The sequence below is a fragment of the Orycteropus afer genome, unplaced genomic scaffold (genome assembly GCF_000298275.1).
Source record: "Orycteropus afer afer isolate SDZICR_OR568_19922 unplaced genomic scaffold, OryAfe1.0 scaffold00020, whole genome shotgun sequence".
Lineage (NCBI taxonomy): Eukaryota > Metazoa > Chordata > Mammalia > Tubulidentata > Orycteropodidae > Orycteropus > Orycteropus afer.
In genome coordinates this window covers 3,971,826-3,981,438 of record NW_006921607.1, presented here as the reverse complement: position 1 = coordinate 3,981,438, position 9,613 = coordinate 3,971,826, and positions in this window count along the sequence as shown.

Here is a 9,613-nt window from a genome sequence, read left to right as displayed (position 1 = left end):
CTTCCTTCCGAGGAGTGGCTGGTGGGTTTGAACCACCAGCCTTCTGGTTAGCAGTCAAGTGCCTTAGGCACTATGCTACCAGAGCTCCTATTTTAAATTACAATGTGCTAAATAAATATTATTTTAATTGTTTCTTTCATTTCCCTATATCTGGGTAGTATAAGTGATTTGTGATTGACTACTAATGTAAAAGATGGCTGGCTGTTGGATCCCACCCAGTGACTCCATGGGAAAAAGGCCTGGTGAACTGCTTCTATAAAGATTACAGCCAGGAAAATTCAATGGAGCAGTTCTACTCTGTAACAAATGGGGTGACCATGAATCAGAACCAATTTGATGTCAATGGCTTTAGTTTGGGTATCTTCATGCATTTATAACAGACAGAAAGTAAGTTTTAATATATCAACAAAAAAATTGAGAGGTAATTAAGCAACATTATATTTCCCTTTGATTGCTTAGATCACTTTCCATGGTTTCAATGTGCATAGTTGTTACGATCCCACATCTACCATGCAAAGTGAAGGCTGCTAGTACTTGGTATGTTAGATAGTGACAGTGTTGTAACAAAAAGTAGTTAGGTTAAGAGGAATTGAAATGCTGGGTGAGAGGCTGGAATTGATCTTTTAGGATTGTCTGCAGAAGATGCCTTTAATAAAGTGACATTTAAGCCAAGACTTGAAAGAAAAGTGAGAGGGAGCCAGGCAGGTATGTTGGAGAAGAAGCAGAGGGATCACGTGATCTGACTCACATTTCCAAAGAATCATTCTGGCTTCTCTAGGAGCAAAAGCTTAAACAGGGAAGTCAGTAGTGGGTATCAATGACACAGGAAGAGATGATGGTGGCTGGGACCAGGGAGTGGCAGTGGAGGTGAGATGTACAGATGATGGATAAGACTGTGGTGTGCTGGGTTCAGCTTGTAATGGTTCATGGAAGCCAATTGTTAAATTTTCAGGAATTTTTCAGTCTGGTTGCTAAACTGTTAGTAGCTTGAAGTTGGCCATGATGGGAATATTTATAGCACAGAAATCTGCAAATGCTACAAGTTAGGTCCCCCCTGCCTTTTCTTTTTCCTTTAGACAGTTAATTGTTAAACATTTATAAGCCAGCCAGTCCATATAAGAATTTTAAATGTAGAATTGAACCTGGGGCATAAAAAAACTTTTGGATAGTCACAGCATTTGCAACATGAGCAACAGGGTAGGGAGGATGCAGGATGAAATAAGAACTAGTATTCCCATCACAGAGAGGGGAATGAAATTTTCTCTGTTGGAGGAACAGGGCACTTGATTGAAAAGGGAGAGGAGAATAATTTTCCTATTTAAAAGGGGGTAGAGATCCAATTATGTTCAGAAGGCAAGGTTGGGAAGTCAGGGGTGGGCAGGAATCCATAAGGCAGAAAGAATTCTTGAGATCAGACATGAGTATGTGGTTCATGGTTGAGTCACACAACAATGGATGAGACATATTTTGATAGGTTTAGGAAAGCTGACTTTTCTCATATTCTAGGGAAGTGGAGTGAGTCAGTCCTCAGAACCAATCCCAAGAACTGGAACTGAGGGCACCAAGGACTGGGAGAAGGAGCAGCAGGAGGGTGTGTCCAGGCAGGTGTCCAGAGCAGGGAGGCACATGGAGCAGAGTCTGTGGAGGCTTCCATCTGGCACCTTCTCTCAGGCTGGGCCATCAGGGGAGGAGAAGGAGCTATGGGAAAACAGACCCACATTTAATTATCTGCTCATTATCAAGAAATGACACCCAAGAAGTGATCCCCAATCCTATCCACTCAGTCATAGAAAGTATCAGCAGGACAACCCCCACAGCAGCCAGTTCAGGGGTTCTCACCATTACTCTAAATGTGGATTCCTTTTGCCCCATAGAGACCCAGTGTTCAAATAATCTGAAGATGGTCTGCAAGGGAACCACCCACTCAGTTGCCCTTCAGTCAGCCTGTCTCTGCCATTTCCTCCATGAAACCTTTAGGACCCTGAGGCTGGGTTACTTCAAAACCCTTGAACTAACCCACCTCCCACAGGATCCCACAAGCTTCCTGGGAGCTGGAAACCTCTGAGAGGGTTCCATGTAACTCCTGAGGGGCATGGGAAAGGTATGTCACCTCTCTTAACTCCTGGTGGGTCCGGACACTGCATGACAGATGGGACCTCCTAGCCTGGCTCTCCCTGCTGGCCTTTCCTCTTTGGAGGTAGATATTGGCCTGTCCTCTCTCCTTGAAGCCTTAGATTCTTCCACAACTTACAGTTAAGCCCTCTGCTTCTTGTAGACATAGATGGCAGAAACACCAACCACTAGCAGTAACTTGAAGCCTAGCAGGAGGCATCCGAGGAGGAGGGATGGAGTAGACAGCTCTGGGAATGGAAGTTAACAGGCAGGAGAAGCCATTAGAGGAGGCACCCAGGAGTCCAATCTCAGGGCTTCCACTTACTCCCTCTGAGGCTCCCTATGCCCATTGCTATTCTGAAGCCTTTAAACCTACACTCTGCCTGTCCTCGTTCTCACTTTTATTTTCAGCATCCAAGACAGTCCTTCTTGAGGGAAGGGGTGGTGAGAATATGTACTCAGTGGCATGTATGTGTGATGCCTGATTTGATGATTTAATCCTTACGAGCCTGTGAGGCAGTTATTATTATCCCCAACCTGACGAGGAAATGGAAGCTCAATGAATGGATATAGTGAGTAACAAAATTAATGGGATTCAATCCTAGGGAAGCCCATTACTTTAGCTTCTTGGGGTGGCCCTCAAGACCCTGTTTTTGGGTCCAGGACAAGTCCAAACTCTCAGAGTCATGGTAATGAAGTGAACACTGCAGGTAAGGGAGTCAGGACTGGTTTCACTGAGAGGGTTTCAAGCCATTGCACCAAAGAACTGAGGGAACCCTTGGGGCAACTCAATATTATGAGTCCTCTGGGCTGGAAGGACCCTGGAGAGCCAAGGAAACAGTCTTATGTTTGAGAGGGGCCTCAAACATGATCTCGTCACCTAGCCCCAGAGCAGATGGCCCCTGAACTCTTTCTGTTGGACACACAACGTTGGATCTGAAGCAGCACACCTTTGCATTTTTTTGTATTGTCATAATGAGCTGTTTTTACTTTTAAAATTAAAAGGAGATAGTAAAATATTTTTTTAAAAAAATCAGTAAGATAATGCTGGTGCCTCCTAAAGGAAGGAGTGTAGACCTCCACATTTGTTGCTGCTGGGATGTCAGAGGTCACACGTCTCAGCTGAGTCACTCTCTGGAATTTTTTCTCAGTTGAAGAGAGCTGCACTGCTCAAAGGAGCTCTGGTCACACGATGGTTAAGATATTTGCCTGCTGACCAAAAGGTCAGAGGTTCAAACCTACCAGATATGCTATGGGACCAAGATGAAGTGTCTGTTCCCATAATTTCCTATAGGGTCACTATGAGTCAGAATTGACTCAGTGGCAGTGAATTCGTTTTGGTTTGCATCGCCCAAAGTGACACCTTCTTCTAGGGGGCAACCAAATCAACAGCTGGCTGAATTGGGGTGTACAGTCCCAACCTCTCAATTCGAAACAACTCTTAAAAGTTGTTTGCCTACCTCTACCACAATCTGTAGGAGTGGCCAAGTCTTTTGTTGTTCAACTGCAGCTCTGGGTCAATTAGAGTTCAATGCCTCTCAGCCTCAGTTCTGCTTCATTTACCCCCTCATGTGTATGGATCCTGATGGGACTTCAAATAAGCTTCTTGCATTCTTAAATCCATGTTGGAGTCTATTTCCCAGGGAAACTGACCTATTGGAATTTGTCGGGGAATAATCTGGAAAGCTTATGCCAAAATGCAAATCTGGAGCTGGATCACTCATGTTGTGGGTGAACTATGTCCCTCTCAAAATAAATGTTAAAGTCCTAATGCCCAGTACTTGTGAATGTGATCTTACTTGCAAATTGTCTTTGTAGACACAATCAAGAAAAGATGAGGTTATATTGGATTACAGTTGGCCCTAAATCAATGACTGGAGTTCTTATAAGGAGAGAAATTCAGAGATATGGATACAGAAGGCCATGTGATCATGTAGGCAGCTGTTGGAATAATGCATGTATGATCCACGGAACACCAAGTATTGTTGGCAATGACCAGGAGCTAGGATTGTGAGGCTGACACAGGACTGTGAGGCTGATACAGGATTGTGAGGCTGGCACAGGACTGGGCAGTGTTTCATTCTGTTGTACAGAGGGTGACTATGAGTTGGAGCCAACTTAACAGTACCTAACAACAACAACAACCAGGAGCTAAGGAGAGGCAAGGAAGGATCCTTCCTTAAACCTTCTAAGGGAACATGTCCCTACCAACACCTTGATTTCAGACTCTTAGCCCCCTAGAATAACATTGAGAAGAAGGGGAATTCCGGAACACTTAATTGTGCTCATGAGGAACCTGTGCCTAGATCAAGAGGCTGTCATTCGAACAGAATAAGGGGATACTCTGTGGTTAAAATCAGGAAAGGTGTGTGTCAGGGTTGTATCCTTTCACCATACTTAGTCACTCTGTATAATGAGCAAATAATTCTAGAAACTGGACTATATGAAGATGAATGTGGTGTCAGGATTGGAGGAATACTCATTAATAACCTGTGATATGCAAATAACACAACCTTGCTTACTGAAAGTAAAGAGGCCTCGCAGCACTTAACTGATTAAGATCAAAGTCTACAGCCTTCAGCATGGATGGCACCTCAACATAAAGAAAACAAAAATCCTCACAACTAGATGAATAAACAATGTCATGATAACCCCAAAAAATAGTAACGTTGTCAAGGATTTCATTTTACTTGGAATCACAATCAATGCCTATGGGAGCAGCAGTCATATTGCATTGGGAAAATCTGCAAAAGACCTCTTTAAAGTGTTTAAGAACAAATATATCACTTTGCACACTAAGATGGTGTGTTAAAATGGGTTCTCTAGAGAAACAAAAAACAGCAAAGCTTATATATATATAAAAAGAGAGAGAAATTTATCTTAGGAAAATGTCTCACAACATATGGAAGCTGGCAAGTCCAAAGTCCCTGGAGCAAATGTCAGGCTGGAGGCTTTTCTTAGCTTCTGCAACAGCAGGGGGCCAAGAAGCTCAAGGCTGGCAGTCAGTACACCCACTGTTGACTCCAACGAATGATGAATCCAAGATCTCCAGGCCGAATGGTGGACTGCTCACTCACGGAAAGTTGTAGGCAGCACACCAGAATCCCAATCCACAGAAGAATGTCTCTCTTCCCAGGATGTCCCAGTATATCCTGGAAGCAGGCCACACCCCTAGGGAAACTCCCCTTGAGCAGATTGGCCACTCAGAACACAGTCATCAGATCCCATCATGGGAACAACCACACAGAACTGGGGTCCAACCAAGTTGACACACAGCTCCAACTATCACAGATGGATCTGACCCAAGCCTTGGTATTTTCAATAGCCACATATGCATGTGAGATCTGGACAATGAATGAGGAAGATCACAGAAGAATTAATGCATTTGAATTGTGGTGTTGGTAGAGTACTGAATGTACCACGGACTTCCAGAAGAAGAAACAAATCTGTCTTGGAAGACATACGGCCAGAACACTCCTTAAATGTAAGATTGGCGAGATTTTGTCTCTCATACTTTGGCCACATCTTCTGGCCTCCTCTAACCCCACAAGGGGAAGATAGAATCACCATCAGTAGCCCAAGGCCTATTCCTGCAAGGCCAGACATGCTGCCTCCCTCCAGCCCTTTCACCAACCCTGACACCAACTGTTCCTCCGGCAGCACTCACCACCTTTCTGCTAGGTTCGATAATTCACTGCAGTGGCCACACAAAACTCAGATTATGGGGTTTATTAGGGAAGCACCAGGCTATAATTCAAGCTCAGGAAAAATGCGCAGTCTCTTCAGCCAGCAGTCTCTCAGCCAGAAGTCTCTCTCAGCCCTCTCCCGGTAATGCGTGTCTCTCGGTGTCTTTCTCAGCAATGTGTGTCTCTCGGTCTTTTTCTCAGCAGCGTGTGTCTCCCAGGAGCACATTTCTCTCAGCAACACATCTTTCTCAGCCAGCAGTCAGAGACACTGCTGCCTCTAGGAGGCCTCCTTTTGAACCTGGCAGAGTGGCCAAACTGGCCAATCATAACATCAGAATTCTAAACACCTGAGAAGAGCAAACTTCCTAGAACATTGCTTTGTGCCACTCTCAACAGAAATACCCCAGGTAGACAATTTAATGATCAGGAGCTACTCAATTGCTCAGGGAAAATTCCACCACAGAGATTACAAAGACTTATGGCTAGAAAAGTCATACCAGGTAATTTACTACACCGCAGTCATGTTGTCAGAAGGGACCAGTCCCTGGAGAATGATATCATGCTAGGTAAAGAAGAGGGCTCAATGAAAAATGGGAAGTTCCTCAATGAGATAAATTGACAAAGTGGCTGTGAGGATGGGCTCAAGCATGGCAACAATTGTGAGGATGATGCAGTACCAGGCAGTATTGTCCTCTGTTGTACATAGAGTTGCTATGAGTTGAAATCAACTCAACCATACATAACAACAACAGCCCCTATAACTGTGAGCAAATAAATTTCTGTTGTTTTAAGATCCTGTTGTTGTTGTTGTTAGGTGCCATCAAATCAACTACAACTCATAGCTAGTCTATGTACAATAGAACAAAACACTGCCCAGTCCCATGCCAACCTCAAAATCCTTGCTATAGCTGAGCCCATCGTTGCAGCCACTGTGTCAGTCCATCTCATTGAAGGCCTTCCCTTTTTTCACTGATCCTCCACTATACAAAGCATGACATCCTTCTCCAGGGAATGGTCCTTTCTGACAACATGACCAAAAGAGGTGAGACAAAGTCTGGCCATTCTCACTTCCAAGGAGCATTCTGGCTGCACTTCTTCTAGAACAGATTTGTTAGTTCCTCTGGCAGTCCATAGTATTTTCATTGCCAACACCACAACTCAAAAGGATGAACTCTTCTTCAATCTTCCTTATTCTGTGTCCAGGATACACATGCAGATGAGGCTACTGAAAACACCATGGCTTGGATTAGGTGTACCTTAGTCTTCAAAGAGACATCTTTGCTCTTCAGCACTTTAGAGATCTTTTGTGGCAGATTTGCCCAGTGCAATACGTCATCTGATGTCTTGACTGCCGCTTAATATGAAATTTTTGACAACTTCAGTCTTTTCTCCATTTATTATGATGCTGCTTATTGGTCCAGTTGTGAAGATTTTCATTTTCTTTATGTTGAGGTGTAATCCATACTGCAGACTGTAGTTGTTAATCTTCATCAGTAAGTGTGTCAAGTCATCTTCACTTTCAGCAAGCAAGGTTGTGTCATCTGCATATCACAGGTTGTTAATGAGTCTTCCTCCAATCTTGATGCCACATTCCTCTTCATATAGTCCAGCTTCTTGGATTATTTGCTCAGCATACAGACTGAATAAGTATGGTGAAAGGATACAACCCTGAGTACCCCCTTCCTGGTTTTAAACCATGCAGTATCCCCTTGTTCTGTTTGAACAACAGCCATCTGGTCTATGTGCAGGTTCCTCATGAACACAATTAAGTGTTCTGGAATTCGCATTCTTCTCAATGTTATCCATAATTTGTTATGATCCACACAGTCGAATGCCTCTGCATAGTCAGAAATACACAAGTAAACATCTTTCTGGTATTTTTTTGCTTTCAGCCAAGATCCATCTGACGTCAGCAATGATATTTCTTGTTCCATGTCCTCTTCTAACTCCAGCTTGCATTTCTTTAAGATTCCTAGTTGTGGCAATTTGTTACTACAGCCCTAGGAAAGTAACCCATTAGCTGGCTGGCAATGAAGACCACTCACTGGTGATAAGCCTTGGTTGGTGCAACTGTTAAAACTTTCACCTTTGTGAACTGAGATGAAGAAGGAAGTACTCCAACTTCAGGCATTTGAAGATTTATTGGGAACTGGTAATTACAAGGACTCAGTCAGGTATAACAAGGATTGTGAGGCTGGCTCGGGACCAGACAGTGCTTCCTTCTATTGTAGGTAGGGTCGCTGTGAGTTGGAGCTGACTCAATGGCACCTAACAACAACAACAATGGAGTTGGATGGCTGTAGCTGGGGGGTCAATCCTTTGGAGAAAGACAATGAAAAGCTGAGAGTGATTAATCACCACTTTAAGGTAAAGCATAGAACCTAGAGGACTTCTTGGCAACATAGTAGATTCTTATCTCCTGGAACTAGAGAGCAGAAAATCCTGAGGATTGGACCCAGGACAGAATTATGAGAGTAGCAGAGCTACAGAGAAATTCATTCTCAACTTCAGTGAGTCAGCTATGCTAAGGGTAGGATCCTTATCAGAAAGTAATGAGAACCTGAGTGGATGCTTCAGTGTCACAAATGGTTAAGCATTAGGCTACTAATCGAAAGGTCGGTGGGTTGAACTTACCCTTAGGAACCTCAGAAGAAAGCCTGGTAATCTACTTCTAAAAGGTCACAGCCATGAAAACTCTAGGGAGCACAGTTGTGCTTTCAACAATAGGGTCACCATGAGTCAGAATTGTCTAGATAGCAACTAGGTTGGGTTTGGTTGGTTTGGGACTTTGAAATGCAGCAAACATTTTTAATTAACTTCTGGGTTACTAAGGAAAATGGTGGAAGTATGCTACTTAGCTTCACAAAAATTCCCTTCCCACACCAAAAGAAAAAGCAAAGAAAGGTAAAGTAAATTCTACACAAACAAAAATCTCAGTCTTACTTGAAAGAATGCCAAAACTACAAAGTAACAGTGAGTAAAAAGAGAGAGATCACTAAATCTTAGTGCACAATCTCTCATGCTTCCAACTCTATGTTTTGGTGATGATGACCAGCCATACAGGCAACCCTGTTCTAATTGACACAAATTTGCTGTATAGGCTCAACTGTTGTTGTTGTTATGTGCCCTCAAGTCGGACCCGACTCATAGTGACCCCTCCTTGGGTTTCCGAGGAGGTATCACTATGGAAATATAGTGCCCAACCTTCCTTCCGAGGAGTGGCTGGGGGTTTGAACCACCAGCCTTCTGGTTAGCAGTCAAATGCCTTAGGCACTACGCTATCAGAGCTCCTGTAGGCTCAACTGGGAAATTCAAATTTACTGTGATTAGTTTAGGACAATCACCTGGTCTAATGCTGATGGCAGGATGTCTTGAACAACATCTTATATTATTCCCTGAGTCCTAGTTTCCCATCTGTAAAACTCCAGACCGATACAGTGATTGAAGCAGGAAAGAGATCATAGATAAATTGAAATATGCATTTTTCTCAGTCCTAATGAGGTCCTTTCTCGGAAGGCAGATCGGGCAATCTACTTCCATAGTGATACTGCCTTGGAAACCCAAGGACAGGTTGCTATGAGTCAAATCCAACTCAACGGCAGTGAGTTTGGGTTTTCTTTTTTTGGAATAAGGTCCTTTAGCTTTTCTGGTAGTACAGATAATAAATTTTCTGTTTTAGTTTTTTTTAAAAATGTTATTTTGCCTTCATTACAGAGGTTAATTTCATTGGATGAATAATTCTACATTTAGGTTTATTTTCTTCCTTAGGACTTTAACGTTGCTTTTCCACTGTCTTGTGCCATCTTTTTTCCAAT